We start from the raw sequence: 12,711 nt of genomic DNA on the forward strand, positions 1-12,711 counted from the left end.
TGTGGCTTCGAGTCATGGATTCAAGATCCATCCACCGGCGGGTGTGCGCCAAGTGTTAGCCGTATACACACACTTCTATCATAGCATGTGTGAACACACTCTTAGGAGGTGTCTTTTCATTTATACCTTTTCGCATCCCATGCTCGATAACCACCACCATCGTGAATGTATCTCATGCATTCTTTCATGCAACCACAATGAATAGATGAAGCTTCAATGGCAATTGTTTCTGTGTGTTCTTATGAATTACATTGAAGGATTTTGCCTTTAACATGCGACATAATAATCCACCTAGCCTGGGTGTTCTGACCCCAATCCAAATGAATTTGCCAGGTATGGTTTTACTCATTAGTAACGATAATGTAATGTATATATGTGGTGCATGCACTTACAAAATGTACGCTTTGTAGAAGTGTCTTGTCATACAGCCTCGACAGTAGTCCTTGGCATTCCGAACATCAAAGTGCTAGTTCCTCTATTGTTATAGAAGCCTCAATGCGCTAAAAGGTGTAATAATCAATTGTGAAGACCACATGTGAAAGGATTGTAAAGGTGTGCCTTTTATATCATGTAATGACAATTAATGTGTAACTCTTCTCAGCATGGTGTGGCAGGACATGATTCTACAAATATGAGGGTATTTTTTGGGAATTCTTTGAAGATATGATGTGCAATTCAGAACCAAGAGTGTCCACAAGAGCTAGTACGTCTCTTTGATGGTCTCTTTGATGTGTTGCAGATGGTCAAAGAGGGAGAAATGACCTTTAATGTTAAAGATATCAATACAAGCACAGTGTGTGATTGTATTATAGTGAGGTTGCCCACATGAGCTTTTGTTTATGGCTACCCCAATGACATTGTCCCACCATGGAATATTTGTATATGTGAGTGATGAGATGCTTTTTCTTTCATTAAGACCTTAAGTGTTGTTGTGTATATGTTGCATGCATGTCATTCTTATGTTTTTTGTCTATACCACATAGATATAGAGGAGCCTTTATGCTTCAAATTTGTGATACCATCTTAGATAACAATGGCTCTATTATTGTCATTGGTGCTATGTATCAAGTGGCAACCATTAGCAGGCCGAGCAATCTGGCTTCTCCTTAGACACATGGTAAATGTGCGGTGTACAACGCGGATTATTGGAAAGGCATTTGGACAAGAGGTAAGCAACACTAACCATAGAGGTTGCCATTGAACATCACTTTTTGCTACAAAAAATCATCTCATACTCTTGTGCAAACACATATCCTCATTTGCTACCTTCACAAGCATAGTTGGAGTATACCATACACAACCGTTCTCACCTAATTATATTATTGATCCTTACAACGTGATGCATTGGGTGAGATGCCTAGATGGGACAGTATGGCGAGGTATGGAACAAACATTTTGTGCTCCAAAATAAGGGCGTTACATTTTTTTTGTGGAATTAAGAGAGATGCTTTCTTTGCAGGCAGATGTCGGCGTGGATATTACTTTTGGCATAGCCTATTGAAGTGTCATGTAAAAAAAGGGCAAGTGATAGTAGAGCTTGTTGGGATGTCAGTGTGGATATGACTTTTTAGGATAGCCTGTTGAAGTGTCATGTAAAAAAAGGGCAAGTGATAGTAGAGCTTTATGCTATGGTAGCACAAAAAATAAGGCATGAGCATTGTTTGTATTGATCCTGAAGAGGACATTGTGGAGGGTGTCTTGATGAAGATTTCATTGTAGTGCAATAAAAATATTTTTTTGTGAATATTCAAGTGATTGGGTTTAGCAATTGTTTATGTTATGTCATGATTTTGTTTTTCATATGAAAAAAGGGAGAAAGAGGGTGAGAGCAATGCATGTTAGGGTTTTGCACGATAAGATATCATTGATAGTTGTAATGATGTTTATGCGCAACATGTCGTACTACAAAGCAATAAAGAATTGACATTTTCTGTATTGTGTAGATGAATAAGATAGTGTTAAGTTTGTAGACTTGAGGATTTATATGCAAAACATGAATTAAGTGTGTTGTGTTGAGAAATGAGAAGGAAATATAGAGACAGAGGGAGGATAGAGAGAGTCAGCAAAGAGAAGGGGAGAGAGAGAGAGAGAGAGAGAGAGAGAGAGAGGGGGGGGGGGGAGGGAGGGAGGGAGCAAGAGCAAAGAGAAGGGTAGAGAGAGAGAGAGGGGGGAGGATAGAGAGACTGAGCAAAGAGAAGGACATAGAGTGAGTGAGTGAGAGAGAGAGAGAGAGAGAGAGAGAGAGCAAAGAGAAGGGTAGAGAGAGAGAGAGAGAGAGAGAGAGAGAGAGAGAGAGAGAGAGAGGATAGAGAGAGTGAGTAAAGAGAATAATAGAGAGAGTGAGATCGGGAGGATAGAGAGAGTGAGCAAAGAGAAGGGCAGAAAGAGAGAGAGAGAGAGAGAGAGAGAGAGAGAGAGAGAGTGAGTGAGAGTGAGAGAGTGAGTGAGTGAGCAACGAGAAGGGCAGAAAGAGAGAGAGATAGCATAGAGAAGGATAGAGAGAGAGGGGGGGAGGATAGAGAGAGTGAGTAAAGAGAAGGATAGAGAGAGTGAGATAGGGAGGACACAGAGAGTTAGCAAAGAGAGAGAAGGATAGAGAGAGAGAGTAAAGAGAAGGATAGAAAGAGTGGGATAGGGAGGATAGAGAGAGTGAGTAAAGAGAAGGATGGTGAGAGTGAGATAGGGAGGATAGAGAAAGTTAGCAAAGAGAAGGGAGGACAAAGAGAGGAAGTGAGAGCAAAGAGAAGAATAGAGAGAGAGGGGGGGGGGGAGGATAGAGAGAGTAAGTAAAGAGAAGGATAGAGAGAGTAAGATAGGGAGGACAGAGAGAGTTAACAAAGAGAGAGAAGGATAGAGAGAGGGAGGACAAAGAGAGTGAGTAAAGAGAAGGACACAGAGAGTGGGATAGGGAGGATAGAGAGAGTGAGTAAAGAGACGGATAGAGAGAGTGAGATAGGGAGGACACAGAGAAAAAGACTTGAATGTTGGTTGGAGAGAGAAGAGAAGAGGAAGGGACGATGATAATAGATAGAGAGAGACAGTAAGGAGCAAGGTTGGTGGTGGACTCGTGGTGGAGGGGGTTGGGCTGGGCTAGGCGATGGTGGGTGGAGATGGTGGTGGCAATAGTTAGACAGAGATTGTTCAAGTAAAGAGAGAGGGAAGCCGAGATATTAGGTTTCATTGCACACTAAAGAGGTTTAGTTTTTTGATGTGCTAGTGTAGAGTCCACTAAGGCTCGTAATGGAAAATCCATGTATAAATGATCTTCTCCACCAACCATTATTCAAGGGTGTCAATACATCATTATTCAAGGGTGTCAATACATCATTAACTAAAGGGTGTTTATTTAGGCACTCAAAAACCCTGTATAGGCCTTGGTAGTGGAATCACTACAATAGTAGCTAGTTTACTGCTTCATTTATAGCTCTTGTTCCTTGTGGATTTTTGTTTAGGACACTCAAAATTGCTATACAGGTCTTGGTAGGGGAAGCACTATAATATTACCTACTTTATTGCTTCATTTGTAGCTCTTATTGATTGTGGGTTTTGGTTTAGGAAACTATATTTGGTTTCCTAGGTTGAGTTCCAAGTACTTTGGCTACTACTAGTTACAATACTATGCCTAACAAGATGGTTGGAATGGGTGGATTATGTACCATTAAGATTCCTTTTGTGGGTCTTTTCTCAAGAAAAGTTGTTTAACCACTTCACATGGTAACATGCTACTAGTTACTTTGGCCACTACTAGTTACAATACTATGCCTGACAAGATGGTTGGAATGGGTGGATTATGTACCATTAAGATTCCTTTTGTGGGTCTTTTCTCAAGAAAAGTTGTTTAACCACTTCACATGCTAACATGGTTTCACCCGCCCGAGGTATTTGCCATCTTTACCTAGGTAACAGAAGCCTATCTTTTGTAAGATGGTGTTGGACTTTATAAAGTGGTGTTACCTTGAGCTTAATGCCAAATAGAAAAGTTACTAACTTTGTGTACATACTTTCTTAAGATAAACTAGTGGATTAGGACTATTGTTTAGTTTAGGTTTTGTGGTGTGAAAGCTAGTCATTTATATATAAGTCAATTTTGACATAAAGCAATACACATTCATTCCCTTGCAATAGAATACTCGTGAGCTCTCCTTCTTCTCTGCTCTTGCTTGCTTATGTTTTATTAGACTCTTTCATGCTTGATGGTTTGCTTGATTGAATAGTTTTGTTGAGTGAAAGCTTCTCCACCCACCTCTTGTAAAAAGGGATATTCTCTTCTTACCTCCATCTAGGCAAAGAGAGCTCTTCCTTCCCCCTTTTCACAAAGGAAGCATTCCGGTGTGACAACAGAGTGAGGATACGATGGATGAGCTAGCACACCCACATCTAGAAGTTATGATTGTGTCTCTAAGAAGGCAAGACTGAATAACACTTATTTTGGCAAAGGCTAGAATAAGCTCTTGACTTGAACATATTTTATGCTATTGACTGGGATTAGACTAGGGATTAGCTTTATTTTCTAAGCTATTAAGATCACACACTATTGCTCAATATTGATTAGAAGGTTACACTTTAAAGAACATACGGTCTTAGAGATTTAGATGTGTTAGTTTTGTTGTTTTATAAATTGTTTTGAAGTTTCTTTACATTAGATCATTCTATTTGCATACTTGGAAGGGGAAAGACTTTATTTCCTTGGTGATTTGCATAACTTTGAAAGCACACAAGGCTTTGGTATCTTGTTGCATTAAGCTAAGAAATAGCTTAGAAATTGTGATTAGGAGTGTAATCCACTTTTAAAATCCAATTGCATTAATCTAAAAAATAGCTTAGCAATTATGATTAAGAGGGTAATCCACTTTGAAAATCCAATTACATTAAGCTAAGAAATAGCTTAGAAGCTATGATTACAAGTGTAATCTATTTATGATTAAGAGTGTAATTTACTTTGAAAATCCTCACGAAGCTCCATTTGGTGTGGATTATAGTAAGAAACTTGGGGAATCGATAGCTTAGAGCATGTAAAATCGACCAAAATTAATAATAAAAACTAACATAAATATTATTAATTAGCATCACGAACATTAATCACTCCTCCTTCAAGTCCAAGAACCCATAAAATATTTAAAGGGCTAGCCCAAATCACCTCTTGAGTTAGGAGACATAAGTTGACAATCCCAAGAAAAAACACATGAACCTAGCAGACATGAGCCTTGACGTGAGTCTAGTAAACATGAGCTTGGAGATCGTGGGTTTACAAATGTGAGTTGTAATCCTGCACATGTGAGGCATGAGTCTTGGAGATGTGAGCTGTGAGTTTAGGGGTAGAGACACAAGTTTAGAGGTAGAGACGCAAGTCTAGAACTGTGACCTATGCGTGTAGAGGTAGGTGGAGCTAATATTATACCTACCAATTAAAATTTATTTGATTACTAATCAAGGACATGAACATGGATGAGTTGGTAGACAATCTTCTCATCAAAATCCGGTTATGCTATCAGTGTGGTAGAGGGCCAACCTCAAGGGAAATCTCAAGGTCAATTGCTCAAGTTGGACACCCACATTTATTTCCACAGGTTTGATGGTGTAATTTGTCAAAAAACCCATACAAGCAACAAAGTGTCTGTTTGCTAAGTCCTAGATAGCAATAGTATTATCCTCATTGATAGTGCCATGGGAAACCATGACACATCTCATTATTAGTACCAAGGAAAACCTAACAGGGTGGACTTTAATGCACCATGATAGATGCTCCCTAATAAGATAGCCATATCTCAGTACCAAGGAAACCTAGCACCAAGATAGATGATCTCCAATAAGGTACCCATAGCCCCACCAGCCTCAACACAAGCTCTAGTTCTTAGCTATCAAAACCCCTTACCAACAGGTATGTATAGACTATCATAGTTACCATATCAAGCTCTAGTTCTACCACCTCAACTAGTTCCTCCAAGAACTAGTATAATGGTACTTAGTGACTCTTAGAAACAAAATCCTAGGAATATGAGAGCTACGAGTCTTATGAATACGCAATATCCATTTGAGTAATATTTCCCTTATGGGTATCTAAAAAATCTCCATCTATAGAATATACCTCCTTGTTCAGAGCCATGGTGAAACAAAGAGCAAGAAACCTCAATCACCAGCAATGCAATTATTTTGATGCAAAGGCCCACACCATATTATAGAATATCGTCATCATGCACCAAATAGCTCAAGTTATCCAAGCACTCCAAATCTTGCGCTGAACCCCAATGTTATTTCTTCTTTAGGTACATGTTACAAGTGTGGATTGGATCATGATTATAAGGATCATCTCAAGAAAGTGATAATTACTCTAATAGCAAAAGCATCAACAGCCACTTCGATAAGCATTAACTTGTTTGAGTATTCACACAAGGAGGACTTATTCATATAGTAGCCCTTACTACCATCTTACAAGGCTCTAAGTAGATGAGGGTAGTAGACAAGGGATATCCATGGCTCCCAATAAGTAAAAAGCTCAAACTTCAACCTCATATCAAGCACGTAAAGAGCCAAAGAAAAAACACAACAATAGCCCTTACTGCCATGTTACAAGGCTCTACGTAAATGAGGGTGGTAGACAAGGGATATCCAAGGCTACTAATAAGTAAAAAGCTCAAGCTTAAACCTCATATCAAGCAAGTAAAGAGACAAAGAAAAGACACAACAATAGTCCATAAATTGGCTAATGGACCAAATCCAAATGTTCAAAAAGAAGAAGACATTGAAGAGCATGTGGAAATGTAACATATTATCAAGGATGACGACATCATAAATATCGCGATGAGAGCTCTTTAGACTTACGTGCTAGAGACGATTCACTAGAGGAATTCAATATCGAAAGTGGCTTGGATAAGAACTCTAAAGCTACATCCATTCTTCATACTTATGCAGTAGAGATCGATTCACTAGGGGGAAGCCCTTTGATGCGAAATTAATCTACAGACTAGTTGATTTGATAATTGAGTGGACTATAATGCGGAATTCAATATCGAAAGTGGCTTTGATAATAACTCTAAAGCTACATCCATTCTTCATACTTATGCAGTAGAGACCGATTCACTAGGGGGAAGCCCTTTGATGCGAAATTAATCTACAGACTAGTTGATTTGATAATCGAGTGGACTATAATGCACCATATTGTACCTTCTCAAACCCACCCAACCTTTGGCTCCATCAAATGATCAACACCACTTAACAAAGTGCTTCCCACTCCTTCAGTTCTACCTCAAGTGAGAAGCTTTGAGGCAAATGAGCCAATTAAATGTAAACATGGTGGAGGAACTATGAGACCCCTAGAAACGAGACCATGATCCTCCGAGAAACTATGGAACCCTTGCAAAATGGGAGCCATGGCCCTTGGGAACCCTTGGAAATGGGAGCCACCACCACGATCCTCGGAGCCTAGATTTGCTAAGAGCCTTAGTGAAAAACACCATAAGCTTTATAAAAAGGACAGTAAACCATGCTAGCAAAATTGGGAATCATATAACCCAACCCCATGGGAAACAAAACTCCAAACCCAGAGACAATGTTTTACATAACCATTCTCTTATGTTGCAAAACTACGTGAATATACAAAAGATATGCCAAGGATGTCATTTGGGAAGGAGGGTTGCCTATAACATAGCAACTAAAGGCTTAGATTTGGGCAAAATAAATCTCGAATTTGATGGATCTGGAGATCCCATTTAATACCTGAATTAGTTAAAATTCACTAAGTTAAGATGATTCAAAATACAAAAACAACTCCATCATTAATACTAATTAAGAAGTACTAACAATTAAATGGACACAATGATAAGAAAAATCTAGATATTGGTTTCCATAATCAAGCTCACTCCATGTGCCTCCTTGTGATTTCCAGGTGTGACCTTTTTGACGAGTGTGATTTTTGAGGGAGCTTGGCGGAGGGATATTTTCTTAGGTGCCCTCTCTCTCTACTTAAACAATCTCTCTCTAACTATTGCCACCACCACCACTGCCCAGCCTAGCCCTCCCCACCCTCTCTCTCCTTCTCCCACTCTCTTCCCTCCCCCTCTCTCTCTTCCCTCTCTTTCACCCTCCCTCTCTCATGTCTCTCTTTGTTAACTCTCTCTATCCTCCCCCCTGTCACTCTCTCTATCCTCCCCCCTGTCACTCTCTCTATCCTTCTCTTTTCTCACTCTCTATATCCTCCCTATCTCACTCTCTCTATCATTATCTTTCCTAACTCTCTCTATCATTTTCTCTCTTTGGTAGCTCTCTCTATCCTTCCCCTCTCTCTCTCTATCTCCTTTGATTTCCCTCTCCCTCTCTCCCTTTCACTCTCCCACCCTCCCTCTCTCTCCTTCTCCCATGCACCCTCGCTCTCCTCTCCCTCCCTCCCTTTCACTCTCCCACCCTCCCTCTCTCTCCTTCTCCCACCCACCCTCCCTCTCCTCTCCCACCCTCTTCCCTCTCTCTCTCTCTCTCCTTGTCCCACCATCGCCCAGCAGCCCAAAACCCAACCCAACCCACACCCTTTTCTCTCTCCTTCTCCCACCATCTTCCCTCCCCTTCGCTCTTCCCTCCATTTCACTCTCCCACCCTCCCTCTCTCACTCTCTCTATCCTTATGTCTCTTTGCTAACTCTCTCTATCCTCCCCCTGTCAACACTCTCTCTATCCTTCTCTTTTCTCACTCTCTATATCCTCCCTATCTCACTCTCTCTATCCTTCTCTTTCCTAACTCTCTCTATCCTTCGCTCTCTTTTTTAGCTCTCTCTCTCTCTCTCTCTCTCTCTCTCTCTCTCTCTCTCTCTCTCTCTCTCTCTCTCTCTCTCTCTTCATTTCCCTCCAGTGTCGATCTTACTTTGCAAACAAGGGAAGGTGTCTCGTCCATGATAACAGTGACAGTCGAGTGATACAACCAATTTTCAAAATGGCAAGACATACTTATCTAACAACATATACAACCAAACATTACGATATAATGCTGACAGATAAGCACCACACCGTACATGGGGTGGCCCAAACATGACTCTAAAGCCTAGCGTGTCCTCAATGTTTCGTGATAAAAATATGACACATGGTCGATTTTTTACTAGGTTTCTTTTTAAAAAAAACTAAACATAAAATGTTTGAAAATTTGCCTATGATGCAGCTCTACACTCTCCCTATGTGCTCTCTCTCTCTCTCTCTCTCTCTCTCTCTCTCTCTCTCTCTCTCTCTCTCTCTCTCTCTCTCTCTCTCTCTCACACACACACACACACACACACATTCTACACAAAGTGAAAATAAGCTCGGGCGGACAGGGGATACATTTATAACCTTGTCAGGCTCGTCGGGCTTTTGCTACTTCCCGATGAGAAATAGCAAAAGCTCGGTGGGATTTTATAGGTTTCACAAGTCACCCACAACAGGTCAACATTTTTTATGTCAATGATGTTGGTGTGTTGTTGACTTATTTATGCATGTTAATAACGTAAAAATTTTGAGTAATTACATCAATATAAAATCCCTAATCATTTGACATGATAGATTTGGCCTCATTACATTATTATTTGGGCATACAATTTATGTAGCATGATGATGGTATTGTGATGTTGCAATCAAAGTACATATAGATATGAAGTGACAATCAACGCGAAGCAACAGCTTCGAGAATACGAAGCAAAGCCTCGATTACCACAGCTACAGCTTTGAGAATACGGTATTGCACTTAGTCCCTTGGCCTATTCTATACTAAGGTGGGTGATATTCAATTGCATGCTTTCAATGATTCTAATTAAGTTGGATGTTATGACACGTGAGTTACCTTAGTGATTCATGTATACTATGGATCAGCAAGAAGCAGCTACTCTTCGAGCTGTTGTGAAGCTAAGTACAAGGTAGCTTTTACAATGATTATGGATTGTGTATGGCTTAGATGCCTTTTGTTAGATCATGGTGTTGGAAAATAGTCCCCCATCTCCATCTTTATCACTAATAGCCAAATTGCATTAGCTATTTGCGAGGAACCCCATGTTTCATGCTCACACAAAACACATTCAGGTGCATTATGTTCATGAAGGCTCTCTCATGAGAGAGAAGTTTGAAGCTTTTTGCAAAGATTTGAGCGTATTTTGATTTGGGGATTGATCAGCTACATGATCCCTGTACATGTTCACATCATCACTACATGGGAGATTTCTAGCCATTTATATGGTAGTAATGTATAGACGTAGGCTAAGTTTAGGTTTATACTTAGAGAAAGACTCGCGTAACAGTGGTATCAAAGCATGGCTAAGTACAAGAGATTTTGATATTCTTTGGAAAAAGGAAATCAAAAAATTTGGAATTACTTACTAAGGCAAGGTAACCCTCTTCTCCTAATAATATTTGTTAAGTTGAATTTATAAAAGCATGCAAAATACTCTTGAATCTACAAAAGGTTGCGACAACAAGGCTGAAAGTACTTTGGAGAAAGGAAGAAACTCACAAAAATCCAAAGGGTAAAGAAAGCAAGGGCATGAAAACCTTTGGGAAAAGAATTGAATGGTTTATATGATTTTTTGGACTATTAGATGGAGCCTTAAATCAAGGGCTACGGATTGATGTCACCTTTTCTCTAAAAACCACCTATGCGCAAGTGAAAACCACCCTTCTTCCAAGCATACGACCTTTTTCATCTCTCCATCTCACAAAGATTAGGAGCCATGGATGCATTCAGTAGGTTATGAGCATCATTCTTCTCCTTTCAGAATTGCTAAAGCTTCAAGCTTACGATTTATGTGAAATCAAGGGCCACCCCACTGGTGAAAGATCTTCATCGTTTTTTTCTCCAAGAGCCTCACACAGTGCTTCATGATACTGCGGTTGCTTCTATGGCCTCATAACAACTAGCTAGTATAGGCTAATAGCTAGCTAGTATAAGCTAATAGCTAGCTTAGTTGCTAGGCTAAGCTATAAAGCTTAGCTTCTAAGCTTATAAGGTCTAAAAGCTTTATTTTTGAAGCTTACAAAAACCCATTTACAAGCAAAACTTTAAAAGCTCACCATACTTCTTTATGTGCTAAAAATAAAAGCCTAATCAAAAGCTAATAAAATCACACCAAAAAGGGATTTTCTAGCCCTTGACCCATTTACATCTCGGGCTAAACCTAAGAAGCTTTTTTCGTGCAATTTCAAGGAAATCTAGAAAATCGGAGATAGTCCAACTGAAATTTTCTTTTGGAGACCATTCACAAAAGGGTGGACTCTAATAAAATCTTGGCAACACAAAATTATGCCCAATTAGTGTATTTAAACCCCAATATAGTTCACAAAGGCCTAAAAAGATGACCCCTTTTCACTACAAGTCACCTATAGCAAGAATAGGTTCCTATGCAGCACAGGTATCAATCAAGCTAAATGTTTTTGGAAAGTATCATTTGACCTGTAATCAATCTATGACTCGGATAGGGAACCATAGAATTATTTAAGAAAAGAAGAAGGAAAACAACATTGAAGACTCTTCAAACCATTCTAGCTCAATCCTCACCAACCTCTGGAGCTTCAACTAGGTTTTTACCCCCAAGCATTCAATTTTGCCAAAGCATGGGATGTCATGGAATAACTCGAGGATATTGGATTGAAGATGACTCTACTATAACCAAGCACACATCCCTCCGTAAGCGATACTTGTTTCCTAACATATTCTTGTTGCTAGAAGTTTTTAGAATTTGTCAGTCATAACCCGACTTGGATTTTCTTAATTTCTTTTTGTAATTACCTAATAATCATGTTTATAATTAATACCTTAACGATTTTCAAAATTACAAGTCAAGTAACTCAAGGGTATTTCGATAAGTATTGCATCTTCAAATTATTTCATTATTTATAAATTGAAATTAACATGGATGTCTCTATTTTGTCAAAAAGTAACTTTTTGTAGCTCAACTAAATGATTTCTTACGAGCGAAGTGTTCATTCCTATTTGTCAATTATTCTATCAATATCCATTTCTTTTGAAAGTTTGTATGCATCATATGTCATCTTAAAATTTTAAATGCACAATATCAACATGTTTCATTTTGTGATATCTAGATGTTATGTATTGATAATAAAGGTACTGCATGCCTTCTTAAATTTTTGCCTTTTTCTTTGCCTATACAAAATCATAATACTTGACTACATGCTAGATAGGAGTTTTTGTATTGTACAAATCAATTATACCGATATATCTCATGTTTTACCACCAAAGGAGTGTTAAAACCCTTGATTTAAAACATCCAAGGTTTCTTGGCAACATAATTGATTTGCGCTTGATCTCATACAATGTGGAGTGAGTGATAAACGGGGCTTTTGGAGAGAGAACATAACTCATAAACATTATGATCTAGTAATTAGGAGAAACATCATGTTCTATTCACTAAATTATCTTGAAAAGGAGGAGATGGAAACCCTCCCTAGCCAGACACTACACACGTGTACACAAAGCTCGTACAAGCGTTGCAAAGTAAACAAGATATTCCTTACCACATAGTTATTCACACATCACCTCATCCTTCCATTGGGCCAACGTCACCCTTGCTTTACACAGGGTTTCAACTCCTAAGAAAAACTTCGTGAATTGGGAGGGTGATCCAAAATTTGAAGTGCAAAACCAACTGTGTGCTCCATCTATTTTTTGGTGCCATCCTATTTCTAATGAAAGAAAAACGCACGTTCCTCTTTTATCTTTGCCTTTTTGAATTCGAGGTGCAAGTGCTATGTG

This window comes from Cibotium barometz, chromosome 45 (genome assembly GCF_041138505.1).
Source record: "Cibotium barometz isolate CiBa-2024 chromosome 45, ASM4113850v1, whole genome shotgun sequence".
In the NCBI taxonomy this organism is placed as follows: domain Eukaryota; kingdom Viridiplantae; phylum Streptophyta; class Polypodiopsida; order Cyatheales; family Cibotiaceae; genus Cibotium; species Cibotium barometz.